Raw genomic sequence first — 27,326 nt, forward strand, 5'->3', positions numbered from 1 at the left:
CATATGCTAGAACTTTCAACCTAATTGAAATAGAGTTTTTTTCAGCTGCTTGCATGCCCTGAATCAGAATTCAGCTTACAAAATTCATTAAAAATTCAACAGTACAGAGTCAGTTTATACAAACGAAAGATCTGGTGGGTAGCACTTTGGGAGCTAGGCAAAAATTGTGGATCAAGAGAATTCTAGGCTTCCTTGAACATTTATAACTACTATGAGCTCTTATTTGCAGTTAAGACTTGTCCTGTTATTTTCAAGTAGGAAGTGATAATGGATATTTTCTTGTCAGCAAATAACTATTATTATCAGAACCAAATGCTGCTGAACACAGGTGGTTTAGTATTCTATCCTTTGTGAATGATGGTAGCTTAGAAGATCAAAACTCTGGAAGGTTACATGGATTTATGCCGTATGAGGCTATACTCTAGTGCAAAATAAGACAAAGAGATTCACTGTTAAAAACAGGCTTATGATGACAACAGTTGGCATTCACTTCATACAGGTGCAAAGGCTTTCCAAGATACAGTTCAGTAAAAAGTCAGAACTAATGGAATTTAATAGCTAAGTGACATACTAGGATATTACTTGAACTTCTGTCAACTTCTTAAGCTTAAAGTTTTTTAGTAGAGTCCTTTTCCATAGCATCAACACTCAGATTCCATATAGAACACAGGACTTCCTAATTATATTAGTTTAATGAGATCAGTAATAAGATTTGATATAGCTGATAGCAGAGGTATTTCATATTTGATTAGAAACAATATTTAATAGAGAACCTCACAGAGGGCAATAGAAATTACATCTTCAGCCCTTAAATGAAACCAGAATAAAATAAAGGACTGGTAAAAAAAAATAAAAAATTTAATAGAGTGAAGAATACTGCAAACATTATCAGATCAGATGAAAAACAGATATGAGAACTTCAAGGCTGGATTTTATGTTGCTCCAGCAAAATAAAAGGGGGCAAAGAGGGGAAGAAAGAAAGATCTTAATGCAAACTTATTTTCAAGCCATCTACTCTTTCTGGTCAAATAACAAATTTTGTTAACTTTGTAAGCAGCTCCTTCTCACAGTGGAAATTAAGAAAATAGAAGAATTAAAAAAAAAAAAGTCTCACTGTCAGTCCCCTTCTCTCCATGTTTATACTTGTATTAGGTAGACCTAATATTTAACCTTCAGAACTTGCTGTGAGATTGCTAGATATTTTAAGCAAGAGAGATGAATTGTGAAAAAACTCTTTGATCTTACTGCCAGGAGTTCACAATCATTCTGTCAAGCAAAATGTATGTATGGAGAAAAAAAACAGCCATTATTTTCCATTGGCAACTCTATGTTGAAGTGAATATCTTGGAAAACAGGCAAGCCACATCACAAAATATGGCTAGGGAGTGAGGAATGGGGAGAAGTTCTTGAGCATAGGTTGAAATAAAATACTCCCAGGTGCTATTTTTTGCAAACCAGCAGGACTTTGCACTTGTACACATACATGAGCCACCAAAATATTTGTTCTGGATAAGTTCAGCTGTTTTTTGAAATGTAAGATTGATTTTTTTTTTCTCTTTCTAAATAGGTAGAAATTATTCTGATTTCAGAAGATAGAACTGATTTTCTTTTTCTCCTTTCTCTCTTGCGTGCTTTGCAATTTTACAAAGAAAATGTTTCTGTAAAAAAAAAAAAAAGCATGGTCGGCAGGGGAAGAAACATATTTTCTGACAATGCATTTCTAGCAGACATGTACTTCACCTAAGATATGTTTTTAAACACTAAAATATTCTATCAGCCTTTGAATAAAGAATAGTGGATTTAGAAACACTTGAAAGTCTCCATTAATCTGCTTGTATTTCAGGCAGAACTGGACGTTAATGTTTTTCAGCTTGGTAAGTCAACACAAAGCATAATACACATTTGTTCTATTGTTTAGCAATATATTTTAAAATAAGACCACATTTCATATCTTCTAGGCACATACAAGGCCAAGGAAATTCCCACAGAACAGAACCAATGTTGCAGGTTTTGATGTGCTAAAGGGAGTTTATTGCTAAAATTCTGGCAGTAAACTGCAGTGAGAAATCCAGTTTTCCTCCTCTTTATATAATCCAACCTTCTGGCTGTTGCTGAAACAGCTCTGACTTCATTGACTCATCCCTGGGCAGGTAGGGAACATGATCTTACCATTCCTGAAGTAATCTTTTGCTTTCTGAAACAGCATAAGCATCTCATATCTCTGAAGTATTTTACTAAAAAGATACTGTCAGAGATTCTCTACAGTTTTGCATACAGTACTCTCCTAAGCACTGTTTTGTCCTTGAATTTTTCTCAGGATACTTTTCAGAAAGCTAATACATTTCTGGCAAAAGATTTTTTGCATTTTTGATTGCCCTAAGGGGAAGGTCCTTCCCTTGGATATGGTTATGAGTGGGGTTTGTATATGCAGAAACCTACTCCCTCAATTTCTTTTTCTCAGGATAAAAGTATGATTTCGTATATTCCTAATTTAATTCCTTGGCAAAAAAAAAAATAATCCATAAATAAAACAAAAAGTTCTAATAAAGCAAAAGCCAAATCTTCTACCTTTTCTCTCCCCTTGTACTCTACTAAGACAAGTGTTTAAGTAGCTTATGAACTACTCTTTATTGTTCAATTTTCATTTTTAAGAATTGTGAACACAGTATTTCACTTAAGAAGGCAATCAACTCATCTAACTTCACCTGTCCAAACTGTATGTATGCAGTGCAAACTAGGCACTGAGCTTCCCTCCATACATAATAGTAAGAAAAATGCTATCTTTGTGGTTGGTACAAGTGTCTCCAGCTCCCCAGATGACCCCATATAGAATCATGGATCTTCTGTCTGCCTAAATATAATGCAGAAGGTTAACACAATTGTGAAAGCTCTTCCATGCAAGACTCAGATACAAATTAGATTTCTCACACTGTCTTGCTTAGTAGCTTTCCCTCAAGGCTTCTTTCCGACCTTTTTAATTATAGGTTTCTTCTTGTTTCTTTGGAGCCCTTTCCCTGCTTTCAGCAACAGCTTCCTTTCAAGTCTCAACCTAGACTGCCTCTGTGCACATGACGCAATTGCTATCATTTCTGACCTATCTGAACTCTAACAGATTTATAAGAATGGACTCTCATTGACTAGGATCTTAACTCATCAGTACTCTCAGTATTTGCCCTCAATTTATAATACAGAAACTCAGGACAATTACATAAGATCCACTCTAAGGAAGGGTATTCCAATTTACTATGTCAAACCTCTGAAAGATGATTTGGGCGTGGTGACACCATGCATGGCTTCTTCCTCTAGTCTTGTCTTTAGTTTCTCTGAGTTTCCTGCTTACTTCAAAATTAACGAAGCATACTGAATAAAATATAGTTTCAGATAAATAGGACTATCACATCTTGCAAATCATCCCTGTTCAGTTTATCCAAGGTCATCCCACAGTTTTATTCAACTTGTTAGTAGGAAGTATGCTGTAAAATCACCACAAAGCAATCTTCATTTTGAATCCTACCCTAGATTCTAAATTTTGGGTCTCATCACATTTTTTTTCTGAAGATCAAAATGAAATGTGAAAATCCACTCCAGAACAATAAGGAAAGGCTGACAAGAGAAAAGACAGAAAAGTTTAAAAAGAAAAATCATTATTTCACTTTTAAGAGCAGTTTAACAATGGGTTTTGTTTGTTTCTAACAGTCATGCCTAATTAATTTTCTTCAATTAGTAATTGTAGAAAATTCAGTTTGAGATTTAGAAAAATCATATTACAAAGTAATTTAACAATGGTTATTACCACTTATGTCTTTCAAATGTGAAATTATGCAAATTCACCAAGCATAGTTCTGACTATATTTTCTTTTTTTGGTTGAAATCACTTTTAGAAGAATGAATTTACATGTTGACATCTGTTGTTCCTATTATAATTTTGTATTTTTAAAATCAAATGTGCAAAGATAACTAGTAAAGCAGTTTCACTGTTCCTGATTTCATGTAGGTTGCCACCAACGCTAAATTGGTAGGAGCTGTCAACTCCCTTGAGGGAAGACAAGCTCTGCAGAGAGACCTCAACAAGTCAGAGAGATGGGCAATCACCAACCATATGAAGTTCCACAAGGGCAAGATCCTGCACCTGCACTGCCACAATTCTGGTTGTATGTACAGACTGGGGAATGAGAGGCTGGTGAACAGCACTGCAGAAAGGGACCTGGGAGTCCTGCCAGTGACAAGCTGAATGTGACTCAGAAGTGCCCTGGCAGCCAAGAGGGCCAACCATGCCCTGGGGGGCATCAGGCAAAGCATCGCCAGCCAGTTGAGAGAGGTGATTGTCCACCTCTGCTCTGGTCTGGTGCAGTTTTGGGCAAAAGAGCATAAAAAAGACATTAAGCTATTAGAGACCATCCAGAGGAGGGCCACGAGGATGGTGAGGGGTTTGGAGGGGAAGCCATATGAGGAGCAGCTGAAGTCAGCTGCTTGTTTAGCCTGAAGGAGACTGAGGGGAGACCTCATCATGGTCTTCAGCATCCTCCTGAGGGGAAGTAGAAGGGGAAGTACCAGTCTCAGCTCTCATGACCAGTGACAGGACTCAAGGAAACAGCATGAAGCTGAGTCAAGGGACATTTAGGTTAGATATCAAGAAATCGTTTTTTCCCCAGAGGGTGGTTGGGCACTGGAACAAGCTTCCCAGAGAAGTGGTCACAGCACCAAGCCTGACAATTCAAGAAGAATTTGGACAACAGTCTCAGGCACATGATGTGATTCTTGGGGTGTCCTATGTAGGGCCAGGAGTTGGACTCTGTGATCCCGATGGGTCCCTTCCAACTCAGCATATTCTATCATTTGATTCTATGATTCAGTTTTTTTATCATTGCTTAGTGAGAATGTAAATGAAAGAATAAGAATGAGCAAGGAATCAAGAACACAGACTAGGATATTTGCCAGTACTAGTCTAATTTACAAAAAATTGAGGGCAAATACTGAGAGTACCGATGAGTTAAGATTTTTGAAATAAGTTTTCTGCTTAACATTTTTCTGACAGGTTAGTACGTTACAAAATAATTTTTAAGAAACCTGGCAAAAATAATGCTGCTGATAAGCTTGGTCCACTTAAATGGAGTGATATTTGGTCTTTTCTAATCTTTCTTGCTGTCAACTCTGTAATGACAGCAAACACTCAATATAATATACTGACTATATTAAAATAGGTTAGAAAAATTTAAAAAGCAGGACAGATTATAAAATCAGCTCTGAAAGTAGGAAACAGTACTTTACACATTTATTTAGTGAATCGAATTATGAGAAACTGAATTTGTTGGCCGTTTACTGATGACATGGAAGGAGTTCATGTCATTAATTTCTAAAAATGCTAAGGGCACTTTATGTTGCCCAGGTGGTTATACTGTAAACAGAATTCATTCTCCAAAACCAGAATAAAAATGAACCTTCATTTTATACATTAGATATATATGTGTGAGTATGGGCACACGTGGATGCATCTGTGTGTTAGTGAGAGGGTGTGTATGCGTGTGTGTCAGTTCTCTTTCATATCACATGAAACTGCTTGCGTACAAGGACATTCGCCTCTTTGTCTATGTTATGCTACCATTAGATTAATTTGTCCTTTAGCTTAAAAGCTCTTTTTTCTAACATGGTGATGGATGAATGTGAATGACAGTTCAGGGTGAAGGATTCTTTTTAGCCTTTTTGACTGTGTAAAACAGAGAATGGAAGCTAATTAAAAAGTGTCTTTGATTAAGAGTCCAGTATTTCTTTCTTTTTGACTGGTTGGTTTTGTGCTATAGAAACAGTCCTCACAGTAAGGACAGAGGAAAAATTAAACTAACACTGGAAATCACTTCTACCCAACCTCCTTAACCTACAGAAGACATTCATATTTGATTGACATCCTGTACCCAGTTCTTATCTTCTTCAGAACGGCCTGTTTCTTAGTTTTCTTAGTCATTTCTTAGTCATTTCTTAGTCATTTCATATTAGTCCAGTATAATAGACACTTCACTGGAAACGCTGAGAAATAAAGATGTCTGCTGATCTGGCCTGGAATTTGAAAAGAAACTCAATTCAAAACCAAAATTAATTTAAATGTCTCTGGAGCTGGCACTGCTGAAAGAAGCATTGTTGAAGGTCTACATTTATTCCACCAAGAATTTTCAGAATAATACATATTAATGACTTTTGGTAGGTCTACAGCGCACATTTGATTTTTTTTGCCTAGAATAAATTTATGTTTAAATTCCAAAGCTTCAGGTGTGTTTGAAGAATTCTTAAGTTAATTTAACCATGGCAAATCAACATACATGGGGATTAAAAGGAGAAGCCAAGAGCCCATTTAGTGACTTTGTGGTAGCAGTTATCTGTCTTCCAAAATGTACTAGTAACACCAATTAACTCAGCAGGAAATACAAATATTTCTACCATGCAAGTAATCATTGCAAAGCAACCACACTCTTTGTTGACCAGAGTGAATAATGACTCCCAATACCTGTGCGAGTTTCTGTTCTTCAGCACTGAAAAACAGAATAGGAGAAATGTGTTTTTCACCCTATTAGCTTCTGTTCAGCATCTTAGAGAATGGTATAATAAGAAACACCTGAGGAGAGATCAATATTTTCTTGAATCAATGTTCTTTATTCATAGGAATGGGTCCTGATTAATAGATTTGTTAGCAAAATGAGATAAAAACAATTTAAATTGGGGGAAAAAAAGAGCCTAATGAGGGCTGAAGCCTATATGAAAGAAGAATGTGAGACTAATACCAAACCGAAAACCAGTTCCCCAACAGCTGCTCTGACCTTGCTAAAGTTTTGTGTGCATGGAAAAGAACAATGGAAAGAGAATGGCTCATTCTCTGAAGTTGACTCCCCAAGGTAAAATAATCAGATCAAAGCAGGACAGTCATGGCAGCATATAAAAGGAATTGTTCAGCTGAAATATTATGAGAATATCAACTGTTCTGCTCCAATTTACAAACTAAAGAGCTTTATTCTTATTTCTTTGTGCTCATAAGAGTGTTGCAGAGTTGATTGTACAAGAATCTACACAGCAGTACTGGAATAATGAAATATGCAGTAACACCAAGTCAATAGGGCACCTGATACCTTCAGAATACAGTCCCTCCAGAAAATAAATGTTTTTCATAAATATTAAAGCATATACAGAATGCTCCTTTCCTACTCCACGTCAAATTCCATATGCTTCTCAGCCACAGATACTCATCTCAGCAAATGTTAAACAGAGAACTTGCACCTGAAGGAAGCAGAGGGGAACCTGGAGCATTGAGAGGGGCATAGAAGAATGAAGCTTAAAAATGATATGAGACAAAACTAGATTGTACATAAACTCCACTTGGTACCATGCTCCACATTAAAAGCTGGTTACACATTCGTGGTGGGAAATATTTTTATGCATATATTCTCACCAATTGGTGCTGTGCATCTTTTGTCTGCACCAGAGGTCTCTGCTGTCTACCCTCACTGTGTCCAGCAGTTCTAGGATGTAGAGGGGGCAGGGAATGAGCAAAAAAGACCCTCAGGGTAAGACCTTGGGGTCTTAAAAATCAAGGTCAAGGAAGATAAATTTGCCCTATGCAACTAGATAGAAGATTTATTTCAAGGTGTATACAGCTCACTGAAAGCCAAAGACAGGTCTAGAGGTTTACTTGTTGTCATTGCTTTTTAAAGGAACACGAATTAACTGTATTTAGAGTTAATCATGCAAGCTCTGTACACTGTCCTGAAAAGTGCAGCAGCTGTTGTCATGCAGTACAAATAGAGTCAATGTAGAGATGCACCAAGGTGTAAAAGTTGCAAATGGAGTGAGAGTCTTGAGCCTAATGTATAGGTAAGCACTTAGTCTCAGGTGCTCTTGGCAGGAGAAAAAGATGTAACACTTAGGCTTAAAACCAGAGTATTTACTCTTGTCTTTCGTCTACTCGTGGTGGTGAAGTGGCAAAACCAAACTGGTTATAATGCTTTCATCCATGCAGGCTAACCCTCTCTCTCTTCCAAAAGTTGTTATTTGTGTGCTAGAGAGCACACAAATATACACACAAATATACTTTCCAAATATATGCCACAGATATCAGGGAAACCAAGCCCCTTGTAAGGGTTCATCCCTTATCATCATTGAGCCCACTGTAGTATTTCATTCAGATGTCCCTTGCTCATAACTGCTACAAAACACAGCAAATTCTGAAGAACACAAAAATTAGACCATCATCTGAAATCACTGCTGTAATACAGAGTAGAAAGTTTGCTTTAAAGAGTATCTGTTTATGCAATTCACTTTTTCTCAAAGCTTTGTAGTTAGGTAAAGGCTCTTTTCGTCGCCTAAGTACATCCCAGTGAAACATCACAGTCTGCAGCTCGTCCTCTGTAACTCACCACTGTAACAAAAATGCTAACATGAATGACACAGTAAGCATGCAATCACTCACCACTGACACAAAGCCACCTCTGTCAGGCCAAGCTGGCTTACAAGGTATAAACTGGACCACCTTCTCATGCCACAGTATGAAATAGTAAGAAAAATTAAGGAAATATTTCAAGATTCAAACCCTTTTTTGATCACTTGCATAGCAAAATGCATCATTGTATACAGACAAGAGACAGTTCTTTTTACTCACTGATGCTCTCCTTGGCTGATGTACACATTTATGAAGGATACAGGCTTTATATCTGCTGTAGTGTAAACTTCCTATTCTGCCTGGAAGTGTGGAGTCATTAATCTTAACAATTCAACCAACCCACCTGAGGTTACATCTGGTCATGACTTCTAGGTAAATCTCGGAAGGTCAATTCCCAACTTTGGCAGTGCAATTTATTTACATATATATGATGAAAAATCAGTTCAAAAATTGAATGCAAAATAATAAATCATATAACCAGATACAACCATCCACCACAAATATAAACACACCAAGAAAAATCAGTGCAATACATTTTAAACAGAAATTATCCAAAAAGCACAGGACCCAACCACTTAAACTAAAGTCAGTTCTCATTACCAAAACTTATACTCTTATTTTGAGGGCCAGTCAGTAGAGATTGAGAGGATTGCAACTATTTGTTCTGGTCTCAGAATTAAGGCCCAGGTTTAGAAACCTTAAGATCTGGGGTCTGGTTTTGTCCAGCCTTAGACAATCATTCTGGGAGGTTCACACCTTGACTACATTGCAATTATCTTTGCAATTTTATGGGAAAAAATATAGGGGTTTCAGATTGCTATTGATTTTACAGGCATCTTTTGAAGGCCAAATCAATTCAACTGAGCAGGATGCTAAGCGCAAAAGTTGTTAAGTATCCTATCAGCTCTCTTTATCCATGCCTCAGTTTCTTGATGCTTTGGGGAAAAATATCATGATATTTTGGGGGAAAAAAAAAAGATTTTTTCGCTGTATACAGGAACTGAAGGAAGTTAAAATTACTGATAGCCAGAAAACATTTTCTTGAATGCTGCTAACTAAAACCAGATTACTGAATGTATGGAGAAGGACTGACAGAGAAAAGAAGAGAGCAACACCGCACTGGTCCTTTAGCATTAACAACTTTCTCAGTCATAAGACAAGAAAGAGACAAATGCCATCTTAATTTACCACCCCAGGGCACCAACAACCACATAATTCTCCCAAACCCTGTCCCCAGTAATCATCAGTTTTTCACACAGCTTCCATCTAGATGAAGATTAGGTTCTTTATACAGTCACAGAATATCTCCCAGGCTTTTCAGGTTGGAAGGAACCTCAAAAGATAATGTGGTCCAACCTTTCATGGGAATTGAAGTTTCAATCAGTTTATCTAGCATTCTGTCCAAATGCACCTGGAAAACCTCCAGTGAGAGAACTCTACTATGTCCCTGGGGAGCATACAACTGTTTTTACTGTGAAAAATTTCTTATGAAAATATCCTATGTCAGGATGACATCTCCCAATGCAATTTGTACTAGTTTCCCCTTGTCCTCTCCATGTGGTTTTTTTTAAAAAAATGTTCTGTATCTTCTAATGCCCATGATGACATTTAGGATCATACACTCTAAAGGTCTGAAAAGTTCGATATTTATGTTTTTGCTCAGATGAAAGCTGAACTTTGAACAAAACATGGCCCCAAACCTTCCCAAAGCATCAACAACAGGAATTCAAACCATTACAATCCATATTCCATTAATCACAAACTACCTAAAGGAAGAGGAATTCCAGAAATGTCATATAAAATTTCCAATTTATGGCACTGATTGTTCTACAGCACCGTCATATATATCTACAACATAATTTCTTTCTAAAGTAGCAAAAAGACCTTTAGAGAGGTAGCATGGAAGCACATGTGAATTCTGTTTTACTTTCTTTGCCAACCTTTCTCCATAATGTGGCATCATACGGAAAGGCAAGAGGGCAAACAGAAGTATTTAAACCTTTCTTCTAGCTCTTGTTAGATTAAATAAGCATCATTACATGGAACAGTCTTCATGTTACTTTAAATATCCGGTACATCTCCTATAATGCTTTTGTGTAAAATCCTTCCCTGCATATATAGAACTTAGTCATACCACATTACAGCTGGCTATAGACTCTCCTGTGAGCAAACTGCATTTTAAATTGCACAATCCATTTTTATTTTCTTTTTCGTTTGTCACCTTATCACTGGAAGGAAGATTTCCTGGAACTTATTTCATTTCATGTCTGACAATATCAAGCCTGTATTCAATACATTAGTATTAAAATTGAAGATAAGCGATTACAGTTATAAGAAGTCAGTGAACAAGTACAGGAGACAAAAAGCCTAAAGGTTTCACTGTATCTTCAGCTATAAGCTTGTAAGGGACTTCTTGATAAGAATAAGGAAGAGCAAAATAAAAAACTAACAAGGAAATAACTTAATTTTTTGTGTGCAGATATTTTTGATATGATATCATTAATATTGGGTAAATAAACTTGAAATTAATATGTCCTCTTGGTAATCTGACTTCTCACAATAAAGCTCTTTTTGTCCTACTATGGCAGGCACTTTGAGATGAGACACCGATGGGTTTTATTTCTGAGGAATTCTCCTCTTTAATTCTGATTTACTAAATGCCAATTAATATATACAAACATGCCAATAATAAAACATTAAAAGTGGTCAGTGCAAAAACAGTATAGTCTTTATGTCATGTACATTTGTTTGAAAAAAAGTGGAAAAAGAACTTGTCAAAGAGCTTGTAAAAGAGGAAAAAGTACTTGTAAAACCAGTATAAAGCACAAAGGCTGAATATCCTTTTCAGGGCAAAAGCACTCTTCACAACACTAAGGGATAATCTGTAAATATTTAACATTGTTGCAAGCAAAGGAATTAGCAGAATAGCACTCTTTGATCAATACTTGCAGCATTGTGCATCATTTCCAATGGTCATGAAGAGTAAAATTCTGTTTATTGACTAAAATATGCTACACAACATTGAAGCTTAATATAAGGGGTCATGAAATACTCAGTAGAGCAGGAGTAAACCAGTAATCTGATTTTAGCCTAATCAATAATTTCTTGCATTGCAGTAGCACTTGAGGGTTCCCACTCTCATTATTTTCTGGGACCTTTCCAAACCATAGACAAATTCAGTTCCTGAAATCAATAGGTTAAAATATTACATATAGTAAGATGAAATAAATAAACAGAAAAAATGAAAGCATGAGCAGTGAGAAGGTAAAAATCCCCAAAACATTTGTGTTCAGAGATTAATAAGGTGTTCAAATCGTTGTTCTGAATAGGAACCATTTTGCTTTTATTTTTCTAGCTTATAAAACTAATAAGAAAGTGTTCTTGTAGCTTTTATCCCAGTTTCATTTTATACCATGCCATGGAAGCCCAAAAGGGACAGCAAATGGGAACAGAGAAGCCAGACAGAAGTTAGCACTTGCTGTAACAACGCAGGAACCATCCAAGCAGACCAATGCCCTGTCTGCCACAGGAAACTGTCAAGCACTACTTGGGAAAAATCAGCCTGCTCACTCAACTACTCTCTTTTAAATTTCGCGTTCTTCTAGAAGCTGAAATGCCTGTTGACAATATTATTGTCAACTTTCATGCAAAACCCTGCCATACATTTGGCTACAAGGGAAAAGCACAAACAAGGAATTTCACATCAAATTGATTTCTAGTGCTAAGACTTTTCCAAGACAAATTGTTGCAGTCAGCCTGCTCCTCAAACTCAGCTCCCACTCTCCACCCCTTCTGTTGTTACATATAAAATTTGTTATATACTACGAAGTCCAGCAACTTGGACCTGCACAGGGGCAATATGGACTCTGGATTCAGAGTCCATATGAATCTCCTTTTTCTCAATGTTGAACATGGCTAAAATCATCCCATGACAGAATGCACTTGAAAACTGTTCTCACCCACAATGAAAGAGACAGGGCAGGGAACTTTCAGTGCAGGCAACACCAGCTCCCTTCAGACCAACAATATCCCAGGGCAGAGTTCATTTCCCAGAGTTCATAACCTATGTTCAGCAGTGCTGCACACCACTGAATTCAAGCCTATACTCTTTTCTGGAACTAGGTAATCTGAATAAAATTAAATTATTTTTGTTTAGAAGAGATCTTTCCCAATTTTTATTTCACAGCTGCAGTTTTTGTTACTGAGTTTCAAGGAACCAAGGGACTGGACACACCTGACCTAAACGTTTTAGAGGTCTCGTTATGAAATTCAATTTCCTCCCTGGTGGTGGATGCTAGATCATATCCTAGCAAAAAGGAGTTTTGCATGTAACCTCTGAATAAACTTTTATGAAAAGTTTATTTCAACCCCTATTTCTAACAAGAAAAAGGTTCAGTCAAGTAACACCATGTATTTCATTTTTAATTTCATATATTCTACACGTTACATGAGGTTTTTTAAGTGGTACATATCAAAAACGAAATATGAACATCCAAGGAAACCAGGTAGAGGAAACTACATACAATTTTAACTTAAATGTCATTTATTCCCCAAGAATTAATCAGTAAGATAATTCCTTAAATTATCATTTTTTATTTTCAAATATAGACCTCCTTTTTCTCTCAAAGCATTCTGAATTTTCTTTGATTACTAAATTTTTCATATTATTAATGAATGATAACACTTCATGATTGTTTTTAACAATCTGATCCCCCATTGCTACTAACTTTAATTAGGGATCACACATAATCCTAATTATTGAAGACAGATTTTAGAAATTAAATTTCAATGGAGCCACTGAAATAAGAATTCTGATGGATTTCAAGTGCAGTGAGATCTTCCTAATGCAGACAGATCTCAGATCTGAAATGTCATGCACAATTACCTCAGAGACCTTGACTCCAAATCTCCAAATAACTCCAGTATTATGCAAGCTCTCATGTTCCCCCGGCAACTTTCAGGGCTTGTATTCAAGGGAGTACAAAAATTATCCTTCTAGTACTCGAAGGTAAAAGTAGTGGATGAGAGCCATAACTTAAACAGAAATAGGGGGGGGAAAAAAAGTCCCCAATATCCATTCTTACAAATTAAGCAGCAAAATGCAAACTATTAGGAAACAAATACAAACAGAATGCCTCACAGTGTAGACTAACTAAAGATTTCCAGACTATTTTTTATTCGGTACACTGTTTGGGATCTCTCTAATCAGAATAAAACATTCCTCTTCCTGACAATGGAACATAAAGAGACCAGTTTTGGGAACCAGGTTTCTATTGTGATTCCACAGGATATTACAATTGCTCTATCATGTTTATGATGTCATTGCAGCATATTGCTACATCACTCTTCTAAATCAAAATCCCATGTAACATCAAAAATCTTCAAATAAGTAAATAAGGTATTAAAATATTAAGCTTTTCTGCCTTCTCAGGCATGTTGAAGAAATCAGAGTTTGTAGGTCAGGACAGGCAGCCATCAAGTGTCCTCGATACTACGGGACTCACAAGCTCTGACCTCCTCCTCAGGGCTGACCTCCTCCTGCCTATAGAATCATGGAGATCTGGAGCAAGCAGGATCCAGGCAAGAAGAGGCAAGTGGCTGCTCTCCTTTGGATGCCATGTCAGAGGCACTTGCCAAGCTTGAGAGGTAAAGGCAGTAGCTTAAGAAAAGGGACATCTGTAACACCATCTTTGATGAGTCATTTGCAGTTTCCATGTAAATGATGATGGTGTGGAGCCCGTAGAGCCAAACAATGGGGCTGAATATGTGGATATGGACCCACCGTCATCACCTACTGAAATGTGTTTTCTTTCTCACTGTACACTGGCCTGAGGGCTGGTCATTCTTGTGATTTATATATTAATCTCAATATGCAACACAGGTAATCACTAACACTGGTCTGAGCCAGGGTGTGGAATATCAGTGGCCACCACAAGGCCTCCCTGCCTAAAAGGAGGTAGGCACAGGTAAGGTGCTCTTCAATATAGGGGGTAACTACAGGAGTTGTAAAGAAAGCTTAACTGAGCTCTGCACAGAGCACCACAGGTTGGCCTTTGTTTCAGGAAAAATGGCACTAGTGGTTGAGTGGATCACTTGGTTATGTAAACCGTCTTTGCACTAAAATTTGAGTTTATTGTGTAAAAGTGTGATCATCCTACTTTACTCAAATTTGAGAATAGTCACATGTCTATTCTGTGTTCTGCAAGCAGTCCTAATGTCAGGCACTAGATCAAATATATGGCCCTGGTATAGCCAGGGCACTTTCAGATCCAGGTTTGGTTGAGTCAGCTCTTGTGATATGAGGAAAACTCCTGGAAACATTATATACTTTAGAGCATCGAAAGTAAATTAACTTTGTCTAAATGTATCCTTTTTCTTGCCTAGCTGTCCCAATTTATCTTGGCTGACCTTCACCACTTAGGGGGCCACTCATCATACAACTCATTGACTTAAGATAGACAAAATGTCCTATACTCTCTCTTATAAACAGTCCAACATTTCCTGTTCTAAGTTTACATGATATTTGTAGGTATGTGAAATTCATACTGACGTCATATCTTTTAGAAGATCCAGAGGATTTTAGGACATGAACTTGGCATGCGTGTAAAAATTCAGGCTATTCTTAGGATTAGTTGACTGAGAGTCAGATTTGTAGTCTTTTCCTTTTTTTTTTTTTTATGTAAAGGACTTTATGAAACTTTGCTATTCTCAGTTGCTATTCATCTTTTAATATGCAATTATATTTGCAATTGCACACAACTAAGTTTTTTTGTATTTCTGATCTTTTTTTCCTTTGGTTGTGTTAAGTACTGTAGCCTCAGTGGTCTTTTGCACACATTTACCACTGGTTACCATTTATCTTTAAGTAAGGCGGTGTGTGATTAAATCAGAGCTTGACTCCTATTGCCCTGAAGTGAAACAGGGATAAGTGCCTCCTATATAAATATATTTTGCATATAGACATAACTGTTTGTACTCTTAATTCCATGTCTATATATCCAATGGTTACACAAAGACAGACAACATCCAGGATTGAATTCTTAATGGATTATGATAGATATTAAATAAAAGACTTACCCTTATAAAATTCTGTCAAACTGGCATAAGAATTCTGCACGAGTTTCTAGAACATAGAAAACACATTAAAAGTAGAGGCAGAGGTAGAGGCAAGAAGAGATCACTGGTTTCTGCTCAGTAAAGCATGAACTCTGGGTCTTTCACATGCATAAAGTGCTGTCATAGTCCTAAGGAAAACACAAAAGATAGACAGAAAAGTTAAAAATAGTATCTCTGTGGTATCATTTACCAGGGAGACAGAAATTGTGTTCATTAGAAAAGGTTAAAATTTTGTTTGTCAAGATGGATATTCATAACAGTAACCTATTAACTGTACTTTGATAGAACTACTTAAATAAGAGAAATACTTTTTAAGATTTCTCCTATCCAAAGAACTCTTTGTCCCGAATCATTCTGCATGAAGGGAAAACAGTGTTTTTAAGATGATTTAATACCTTCCAATTTCCTGATCAAAAATTCAGGAATCAAAAAGTAGTTTACTAGAATATAAAGATTATGATGGCAGATGAGAATGCATGTAAACACATGCATATCACCATTGATTTGATCTGGTATAAATTTTTTCATATGAAAAAAGATAGAACATACTCATCAATAAAAATAGGCTTACACACTGTGTAGAGGTGATTTTACTCCATTCCACTTAAATTTCTGCATCAGCATGGCATTTTTGCTTGTTATTGACCTATCCCATTTTTGATAGTTGTTTAATTCTGACCAGATGGTTTCAGGGTAAGACAATTTGCATAGGTTGCAAATTAAAGCTCTGTCAGTTTCTAATTTTTAAGTTATTTTATATTTTTTATATTAATTTCTTCATATTTCCTTTATGGAAAGCATAAAATAATTATTTACATTAATGTAAATAATTACATCATTTGCACATCTGAAAAATATTCCATCTGCTGATTTTTGCTTCTGGTTCAGAATTATCATCAGCAAGAGGTCACAAATGCCATTTGATTATTGAATCGGATTTAGGTAAATCTTCCAGACTGTAGGACAGCTGGCACATGCACTTAGCCTGAACACCTGTCATGGGCAAAAGAGTCTTAACTAGAGATTTTTTGCTTAATTTAATTCATTGCCAGCTACACCAACTTCTGATTACTTATTCAGGCACTGGAAAATAATCATAGAATTATAGAATACTGTGAGTTGGAAGACCTACTAAGGTCACCTAGCCCAACCCAGCAGTAATCAGGGTCATCTTCAATTACATCAGGTTGCTCAGAGCCCTGTCCCATCAGACCTTGAATGTTTACAGGAATGGAACATCTACCATCTTTCTGGGTAACCCATTCCAGTGTTTCACCACCTTCATCCCAAAAATTCCTCCCTTCTATCTAGGCTAAATCTACCCTCTGTAGTTTAAAACATTAACTCTTGTCCTATTTCAGCAGGCTCTGCTAAAAAGTTTGTTCCTATCTTTCTTATAGGCCCCCAGTAAGTACCTGCAATAAGGTCATCCCAGAGCTTTCTGTTCTCCACACTGAACAACCCCAGCTCTCAGCCTTTCTTCATGGAAGAGGTATTCCCACCCTCTGATAGTTATTGTGGCCCTCCCTTAGGCCCACTCCAACAAGTCCATGAATTTTGGGAACCCATGAATCTGTTGGGGACCCCAGAGCTGGAACATTACTCCAGGTAGGGTCTCACAAAAGCAGAGTAGAGGGAGAGAATCACCTCCCTTGACCTCTTGGCCACACTCTTTTGATGCAGCCTAGGGTACAGTTGGTATTCTGGGAGTTTCTGGGCTGACATACTTGTAGAAGCCCTTGTTATTATTCTTTGAATCTCCCTTATGAGGTTCAGCTCTATCCGTGCCTTGGCCTTCCTGGCCCCATCCCTACATAACCAAGCAGTGTCTCCATAGTCTTCTCAGGATACTTGTCCCTGATTTCACTGCCTGGGCATTTCTTTTTTGCCTTATAGTTTGACCAGCAGGTCTTGAAAACAGGTCTTGAATGAGCCATGCCAGTCTCTTGCCCTCCTTTCCTGATTTCTTACTCCTGAGGATGGAGAGCTCTTGAACTCTGTGGAAAGTATCCTTAAAGATCTGGCAGCTCTATTCTGCTCCCTTGTCCCTGAAGGCAGTTTCCCAGGGAGTCCTATTGACTAATTCCTTGAACAGCTGGAAGGTTTTTTTCTGTCTGCAGGACCTCAACAACTTCTCCTAGGGATAGTGGTCCTGCAAGCACACTGCTCTTCAGAGTGACAGGCACAAAGGCAGCCTGGGGGAGGAAATGATCAAAAACTTACTCAGTCTAATTGAGCCTGGAAAAAAGTTTGAATATCGATTTGTGGCCCCTTGACCTTTTTGAAATGACATAATTGGCCCTCAGGAAGAAAAAGCTGCACACTGCTGATGTAAATAAAGATTAATTAGGTCCTGACAGAATAGGTTCAATGTTCTCCTAGTTCTACAAATTATTTTGCTTGGCAAGGAGTATGCAGATTAATCTCAGAGTTATTACGATACTTTATAAAATATGTATTGGATTGAGACAAGCAAGGTAGAAATATTAAAAAAAAATTAAATTGTAACCTTTGTTCAAACCTACACATCTGAAAACTTTCTCAGACACTTTTACTAAGAGAATTTTAAAGATGTTCTTAAAAGGTAATTCTAGATTTATTATATAAATAAGACAAAAGAAAAATCAAGCTATAATATTATTGAATATAATTTACCATTAGCAACAAGTAATTTACCATTAGCAACAAGAGATATACCTGATTAATTATTTAATTGGGTCTGCACTATATTAGATAATGCCCAAACTTTATGCAGTAGTGGTTAGAAGAATTTATTCTGTAATAGTAAAAGTTATACATATCATCTTCCTTATGAACAAAAAGGTTCTGATCTGTTGTTTATACTTGATAGTTTCTGATCAAGTGTCAGTCAGTAGATTCTCTACCTCAGGAGCCAGGCCTCTGTGACACCACAATGTTATATCTCCTCAGTAGACAGTCACAAGTGATATGTACTTAAAATAACTTCCTTCAAATGATTGTAATACCACTCATTCATTCAAGTTCGAAAATCTCATTGAATAAAAATCTAAGTCATAAACTTGTCATATAACAACATTTCTCCAGAGGCTCTGCTTCAAACCAGTAGCTCTTCAATACATCAAATGATAGTCATGTCATATTTTCTTTTCCCCATTCAGTCATTGAGATATGACTCTGAGAAAAGGAAGTGTCATAAAGACTTATTTGTTTTAAGCTTTGTCATCTTAAGACTAATTTCTCATCCTCCACATAAACCATCTTGCTACAGATAAAACATAAATAGCTTTATTCTTTGGGAAAAAAAATCTCACTTTACCTTACAGCAATCATTCACAGTAATAACATAAGAGTTGCTGCACATTTTTCTTTAGTAGAGAACCATTTAAAAGTAAATTTGGACCTCAGAACTCAGACTACAAGATTTCAAAATGAATCACCTGAACACCTGATCAGGATTTATAGATGGCAGGAAGAGGTGATCAAAACGGCAGCACCAAGTTTTGGCCAGCTGGATACTGTAGTGCCATAAATAGTTAAAAAAAATTGTCCTGAGGAGGCAACAAAGGTATTTGATGTGATCATTAAAGCTTAGAGGACAATTATTCTCCTTATTAGCACAGCTACACAGCTTTTACACGTCTCTGAAGTATATGGATATCACCATAGCTTTCCTAGGTAACAATACTGAAAATATAGTCACAGTTTAGGGTACAAGCAGCAATAATTGAAAAAATCCAAAGCATTACTACAGACTTTATTTACATTATTAGGCTCAAGATGTGTTTTCACTTCCTTTTTACATTTTCAGCTGTTGCTACTGTAACACAAGTAGTAACTCAGCTATGTCTTAGTAAAACCCTAAATGTTTGTCCTCCTGTAAAGCTGACTGGCCTTGCTCATGGCAAAACACTGTGCTGTCACCCAGCAGCTAAACAAGCCTTTGAAGTTTTCAGAGACTGTTTCTTATCATAATAGTTTCCAGGATTACACTCACATGACAGGTGAGAGCAGTACTATCGATAAGACCTCTTAATCAGTTTCCAGACAAAGAGAAATCTAAGAAAGCCCCACCTGAGGGGATACAAACACCAGGTCAACGCACTGCAGCAAGAAATCTGTCTGCTGACAGTCTTACAGACTTCTACTTTCCCCTAGGACATCACATACTCAGCTGCTCTCAGATCTAAGAAAATGTACAATTCTTATCCACTTCTTCCACTGGAAAAAGAAATAGAGTCATGAAGATTTCTAGTCATTATTTAGAGGTTAACAGGCTATGGTCCAAATCTGTCTTATATACATATATATATATATATATATATATATATATATATATATGCATCTCAGCAAGAACTGTGTACCTGTTTTCGATAGCAAAAATGAGTTTATTTACATAAAGCTTAGGAAATTATTTATTATTAAACAAATTTTGCTATGACAGTGCAGTGCTAAATAACAAATCCATAATTGTTATACAAATGGTTTATATATAGTCGGAAGGTGAGCTTTGGATATTTCACTGCTTTAAAAGCAATTTCCTCTGGGTACACCATAATATTGGGAAGAGATTAGTCTGAATTACCTGGAAGGTGACTCATTTGAGATTCAGGATGCAGTAGAGGGGAAGCAGAGGCATGGCCTTGCTGACCTGTCACAAACAGGGAAATGCTACATACAAGGCAAAGGAATGAAGGGGTAGCTCTGCTCTGTTTCTGAAATAGAGGCTGCAGGCTCAAACAGAGTAAAGTTGGAATGTAATCAAAGTCTGGGTAATCCCAGCAACTGAAAATGTGTGAAGGAATTTGGAGCTGAAAGTAGCTGCACATAGAGCCAAAAGAGCTTTGTTATCTGCTATTAGTGTATGTTCACAATGGAGGACTGGGGTAGAATTCACTGCAATTTAATATCAGATGGAAATTAAATTTTAAGAATCATAGAGATCTATTCAATGTAAAGTGCAATCCAAAGTATTTTGGGATATTTATATCATAAGAAGTTTTTAAAAATATTTCTCCTTTCCTAGTTACCAGGAGTAATATTAGTTGCATATGAATATCAAATGTAAATTCCATGTCAAGTATTTTTTTTCTTAAAACAGAATCCCAAATTCAATCTCTCCTATAAATGGTTCTGTTAAAGACAGTTGTTTCAAATACCAGCATACCAAACCACATCTGTTCTGCAGAGAAGACAGAAAAGGAGTATGAGAAGAGAATTTATAAGTTCCAAATATAGATTAGATATCCCCTCTTCATTCTTCCATTCTGTGCCATTCATCTACATATGTCTCTTCTTTTTAATTCAATCCTCTCTATCCTCCCCTTAAGTATTTTTGTATGAACTGAAAATAAAAGATCTTAGGATTACATTTGTCTATTCAAATTCAGACAATTTAAACTACTTAGTTCACATTGTATGAGCCGGATTTTACTGCAATTTTAGACTGCTTAAATGCTACAGAAGGGGTGCAATAGGACTATAGGGAGCAACTGAAAATTATTTGTCAGAGGTACAAATAGTGTCAGATTTTACGGCTATATCACCTGTGTCTCTCCACTACTAGTCTATCTGTCAGGTGTGTTGGAGAAGAATGGTGTGTATTAGAGCAAGAAAGGAGTCTTCCCTGATCTGGCTTTTCTAGGGATATCACATGAGTGTTGCAATGTAGAGCAGCACAGAAATTGATCTAGGTCAGTGAATCCACCATACTGGAAAACTGAATATCTGTAAAGTGATCTATAAGAGGATCTTGGGGAAGTCCCTTGTTTCTTTGACTTAATGTAATATCGGTGCAGGAACTAAACCAGAAATTTCTCAGAAGGGCTGTTAAATCTTGTCTATAGGGATAGTATAGGGTAGAAGAACTTTTCTAATAAAGGAAGGAGTAAAGCTAAAAAGGAATGAAAGCTTGCCTGTGGGAAAGTGAGACTAAGAAAACCCAGTGATTTTTATTTCCTTTTTTAATTATCCTATATGTTGCTGTAATGAGAAAGAGTCAGGACATTACAGATACATGGCACTGAGAGGAACTAAAAATGCTTCATCTGGACTTCTTTTCAGTAAACCTTTGGCTTTCACATCGTTGCCTTACATCTGTGATTTTCCAAATCATTATCCTATTGCCAAGCTATTGTACACATTTCAGGATGCCAGCCAAATTCTAATAATGGCATCATTAAGAGAGAGATATTGCAATGGTAAGTGCTGTATTACTTTGCTCATTTTGGCAATCAGTGATGTCAGTAATATCCTGTTCCTTAGGAGGCCTAATTAAATTCTTTCATTGAAATAATCAACATTCGTGTTTCCAACCACTTTGCAACTACAGTAATTCTTTGTCTGCCAGCTGTGAGAATTTCCTATCCTATCCTCTCACATCAGCAAACCAAAGGGAAAAAGTTCATTTCACATTTATATAATGTATTCATGGTTGAGGTAGGTAACAGACATATTTTGCTTGTAATACTAATGCCTAAGCCACAAGCTAAGACAGCTTGGAATAGAATCAATTCAAACAAATAATTTATCAAACGCAGTCTTAACAAAGTGTTTTCAGAAACCACTATCCTTTAATTAGCAGATCAAACAGTTAGTCTACTCAGTGATGCAGGAAGAATACGATCAGTCTTCATTTGGATCTAAAGCAACTAAAACTAGCAAACAGTATACTTTAATTGTATGAAAAGTCATTTGCAGAATGTTTGTGTACGAGTAGGACTCTGGATCATGAATTCTAAAATATGAAACTAGCCATAAACCATGCCAGCAAAAGAGATTAAAAACAAAGAAACAGACTATCTGCAAAATAAACTTCAGAGGAATGTTCTGCTGTGCACTTTTGACCTTCTTAGCAGTGTTACACTGTATAATGGCTCAAATGTAGAGCTAATAATTATTTCTTTCATAATGCAGAGCCTGATGTCTGAGCTTTAGACTGGATCCACTGCCAAGGAGAGCCATCAGCTCGCAATAAAAACCCAGAGAAATATTCTGGCTAAGCAGAAAGCAAGCTGCCAAAAAAATACTATGTAAGAAATGTGAAACAGGAACATGAGCACCCTTATCTGCCTGGGATCCACAGCTTAAAATTCTCTTCTGAAGTAAAAAGATCTACTCAAAAATCCCTCTAAAGAAATACTTATGCTTTTCTTTGTACACAGCTTTTATATGGGACATGATAGACAGAAGCCTCCTTCTTGAAAGCCCCACATATGAAAGGTTTGAAAACCCACCTCCTCCACTTCACAGGAGGGCAAATGAAGGCACCTTACATCCCATCCACTGATGCTTTGGTACTGTGCAGAAAAGAATTCAGGATTCTACATGCAGAAAAAGCCCAAAATCATACAAAATTTTAAATTGTAGATAACCTCTGGAGGTTCTCTCTCTTTCTTTAAGTCCAGTTTTGTTGTATTGTTTCTTGTACTTTCATTATGGAAAGTCTAATTTTATCTTATCTAAACTCTTCATTAGATACTGGAAGACTGCAGGTAGATCTTCCCTTTACCAAGCTAAACAAATGCATTTCCCTCAGTCTATCTTTAGCACAATTGGCCCAGTTATCAACCACTGAGATATAACTCTTGAAATTGTTTGGCATGGACTTTGATTACTGCACTGGTTGGTCTAGCCAGATCTCTACCCACCTAATACAGACCAGTCCATATCTCTCAATTTGTCTAAGAGGATACCATGGGAAACTATAACAAAAGTCTTCATAAAAACATGTTAAATTATATCTACTGCACTCTCCATACCTGCTGAGTTAGTCATTCGATCACAAAAGGAACTGAGAAGCTGGTCGGGTACAATCTGCCTTTGGTAAATCTTTGTTAACTGTTCCTCCTCCTTGTCCTTCCCTCACCATGGAAAAGACTTGTAGAAGGATTTGTTTCATAAGTTTCCTAGATACAGAATTGATGTTGAACAGGCTGCAGATCTCCAAATCCCTCTTCTTGCCTTTTAGACAGATAGAAGAACATTTTCTTTTCTCATCCAGTGGGGATTTCCCACAATTGTCACAAGCTCCCAAAGGTAGTAGGAAGTGTGGCCTTGCAATGTTGGCTAGTTCTCTCAGCACACATGCTGACCTGGTGTCAGACCTGAGTAAGTCCAGCTTACCTAAATAGTCAATAATTTGACCCTCCTCTACTATGTGAGGCACCTGTCTCCCTGAACATGAGACCTTGCCACTAAAGACTGAAGCAAAGAATGTGCTGACTACCTCAGATTTTTCCACGTTTTTCATCATAAACTCTTCAGCCTAATGACAGAGTTCAAATTCACATTTTCTTCCATCTCACTGTTGCTGTCAATGTACCTGTTACCAGTGCCAGCTGATCTTTGGCCTCTTAATGACATGCCAGAATGCCTCAGTGATGCTTACATATATCTCCTGTATTTAGTTCTCACTTTGACTCCCACATAAAGGATCATGACTCCATAGCTTAGCTAACATCCTGATGAATAAGGTGCTCCTTAGATGAGAGATCCAGCTGTGAACCTCTTCAGGACTCTGGGGCCCTTTGATGCATGTCTGAACTCACAATATGTGAGCTTTTCTGACCACTTTGAGTATAGAAAGACACATTTTATTTTAGTTCAGAAACAAATGGCTGGTGAGCTTCCTAAGGAGGGTGATGAAGTTTGTTGCTATGTGTGCTTTGAAGCAGATGAACTGAGTGTCTCAGAGGTCTCAGGTAGTAGAACATATAGTAGGTGTATCTCAAAAAAAGTATAATAAAAAATAAGAGGAAGGAATATTTCACTTCAAGAAGAAATAAATCATATCCTAGAGAGATTATATAAATTGGATAAGTAAGACTTAAGTTAAGAACTAGTAGTAGTCTGAGCCAAATGTGATCTTCAGGTTTTAGGTCTAGGTGACAGATGGCTGACATTGTCCACAATAACTAGAAAAGGGAGGAAAAGACTTTGGAATACTGATGAGCTTTCTCTAAGCTGATGTCTGGACATTCACAAATTGGAGACAGAAATATATGTCAGGATTTTACCCTGAACAGGCGATACATGAGTTCAAAGAGAGAAAATGCATTTCCATTTGTGCACAGTACTGAAAGATACCAGCCTTACTAAGCATCGATGCTGTTGTATATCTCTGACACTGCATCTCTGTTCACAACAGCCTGTTCAACCTCTGCTCAGAACTGTGGTGATAGGCAGGTGCCCATGCAGAGAGGTTTGTGCTAGGAGATTGAGTGCCCTTTGGTGGAGCCATGAGTGACAGCAGCATTTGTTCAGTGCTTCAAGCCCAAACATGAGCAAAGGACTCGGCTTATGGAGATGGGAGTGACCATGGATCAGAAAGGGAAAGGTAAGCCACAAATGTGGTTGTCCCCAAACTCTCTTGCTGCCTGAAAGGCCTTATAGTACCACTATGTTTTCAAGTAGTATCAGTGTGCTTTTTTGATAACAGCTGGACAAAAGAGTCAAGTGACATTTTTTGTGACTGGCACAGATAGAGTAATGGATTCAGAAAAAAGACAAAGTTGTAGAAGAGCCAGACACACAGTCTCACTGGAACAAATAAGCTCAGAAGTAAAAGACTGAAAATTTGACTAAAAGAACTCATTAAAGATGAATTTGGAACTCTATCAGTCAAAGTTACTATTAAAGAAAGACAAGACTTTGTTAACTGAGAAGCAGAAATAGAAAGGGCATTCAAAGCATAATTCAGGATTACATATTTGAAAAGCAATTTAGGAAAAGCTGACACAGGTATAAAAATAGTCTCTCTACAGTCAAGATATGCTGTTTTACTTAATGTTCAGAGGTATAAGCAACATTTTTTATCTTTCCACACATCAAGTACAAGCACAGTTTTAGTGTGACAAGAAAGGGGAGCAGACAGTAAAAGATTCAGTGCTAAACCAAAGTAAGAGTTCTTCTTGTTATTTTCAGTAGTGATCTGAGAATAAAAATAAATACCAATGAAAATATTCACTAGATATTATCAAAGCAGAAGGCAAGAGGCTATCAAACCATCAAATATTATTTAGTTTAAGTACAAAGTCCCTATCAATAGAAAGTTAGTTAATTAGTATCAAGCACAAACACTTCTTTGGATCACATTCAAACTAGAGGCAAAAAAACATTGCTCAAATTGAGCAAGTCAGCTGTGAAGTCATGTAAAGATTTTTTAGGAACAGTAAGAACAAAAGAGAATTAGTACTTAATAGAATTTTTCCCCTTAATTTCACGGCATAATTAACTAATAGGGAATCTGAAGAATAGTCATATATTTTGCTAGTTACTGTAGTAGAAAACAAAGATCAGACATTACTGGCTTCCTTTCTATTGTATTGTGCCTACATATATCTTTTTTGTTTGCTTTTTGTTTGCATAGACTGCTGAGTCTATGCATCCTTTCAACATGCACATTTTTTGTTAGAAACAAAACAAGGTACAAAGTGAAAACGTAATTTGTGTTTAACAGTGCACTGGAAAAAAAAAAAAAACAGATCTCCTTAACATGCACAGAAATCACATGAGAAACAGCTACATTTCTTGTGGCATGATTGGATTGTTTTGGTTTACGTGGTGTTCCCAGCCGTAATTGCAGAGTACCCATCTCTCACCAGAGATGCTGAAATTTGGTAATGACTTATAATAAAATTCTCTCACAGTATAAGTGTTGGTAGTGTTCACTGTCACAGAGACAGAGTGATAATGACAACTACTGTTTCTTTGGGCAACAAAATAACTTTTTAGGTTTGGTGACTGCTTGTAATTTGCTACACTAGTTATATGCACCTTTTAGCTGAATTTCATTCAACTGAAGTGACTGATTTTTGAAAACTATGCATTGTATCCTTCGAAAGTTTTAAGCAAATAAAAACATAGGACATTTACACAGACCAACTAGGAACTATTTGTGATGTCCTCGAATGAAACCAAATTTTTCTGTATTCATTCTAACAGCATTAAATTTGAGCAATACAGTTGCTGTCTGTTTTTTGGCCTGAAAGTCATAACCAGCTCTCTATCTAACACCAATTTACTTTTCAGGTGAATACAAAACCAGAGAATCACAGATCATCCTTAGATTTGCCAAAGAAAAATTTATAGTTTATACAATGCAATATTGTATTATTTTGTATGATTTCCATGTAGCTAGGGAATCCAACCTAAAACTGAAACTTCAACAAATTTCATTCTCACTTTGAAGAGCTTGAGTCTGAGTCCCATTTAGAAAAGTATCATAACCTAACCATCGACTCATAAATTATTTTGGATGCACAGGGGAAGGAGAAATTCTCAGTTCAACCCAGGAGCAGTCAAAATTTTTCCATGAATCCACCATAAAGGATAATTTTTTTAAAGTTTTTACTTTTCCCTTTGATTCCCAAAGAGGTAATGATTTCCTTCGTGGTTTGTTTGTTTTGTTTTGTTTCGTTGTGGGTTTTTTGTTGGGTTTTTTTTGGTGTGGTTTTGGGGGTTTTTTTTGTAGGATTATTTATCAATTGGAAGGCATTTTATAAGGAGTTATTTGGAGAATGTCATATTTGTAATTGGAGCAGTCTGTATTGGATTTGCTGACAACATGTTAAATTGATGTGCCAAAGCTGGCAAACTTGGAATCATATTGCTGGCATGCAGAACAAGTAATAAAAATTTTAAATTTGATTAATTTGATTTTCACATCTGAAAGTATCTGAAATTACTACTCCATGGACTCCACTAGTGAAAAATTTCATGAAACAAGTAAAACCATTCAAAATTTTGCATATTTTTTGAAAGGTCGTGTAGCATTCAGCTAGTGTTAGCAGGTCTAAATCCTGCAGATTGT

General features: G+C 36.8%; 1 long non-coding RNA gene across 1 annotated transcript in view; it reads right to left on the reverse strand.

The window, feature by feature from the left end:
* Nucleotides 1-11,481: 11,481 nt before the first annotated feature.
* The window catches only part of LOC120324722, a 147,489-nt gene continuing 131,644 nt past the window's right edge, over nucleotides 11,482-27,326 (reverse strand). Inside the window, exons 3-4 of the long non-coding RNA XR_005566240.1 lie at nucleotides 15,497-15,542; nucleotides 11,482-11,602 (exon numbers count right to left, since the gene is read on the reverse strand). This is a non-coding gene — a long non-coding RNA (uncharacterized LOC120324722). The remainder of the gene's footprint in view (nucleotides 11,603-15,496; nucleotides 15,543-27,326) is intronic.

Source organism: Pipra filicauda, unplaced genomic scaffold, assembly GCF_003945595.2.
Source record: "Pipra filicauda isolate LSUMZ 115617 unplaced genomic scaffold, ASM394559v2 scaffold66_size7647185_pilon, whole genome shotgun sequence".
NCBI lineage: Eukaryota > Metazoa > Chordata > Aves > Passeriformes > Pipridae > Pipra > Pipra filicauda.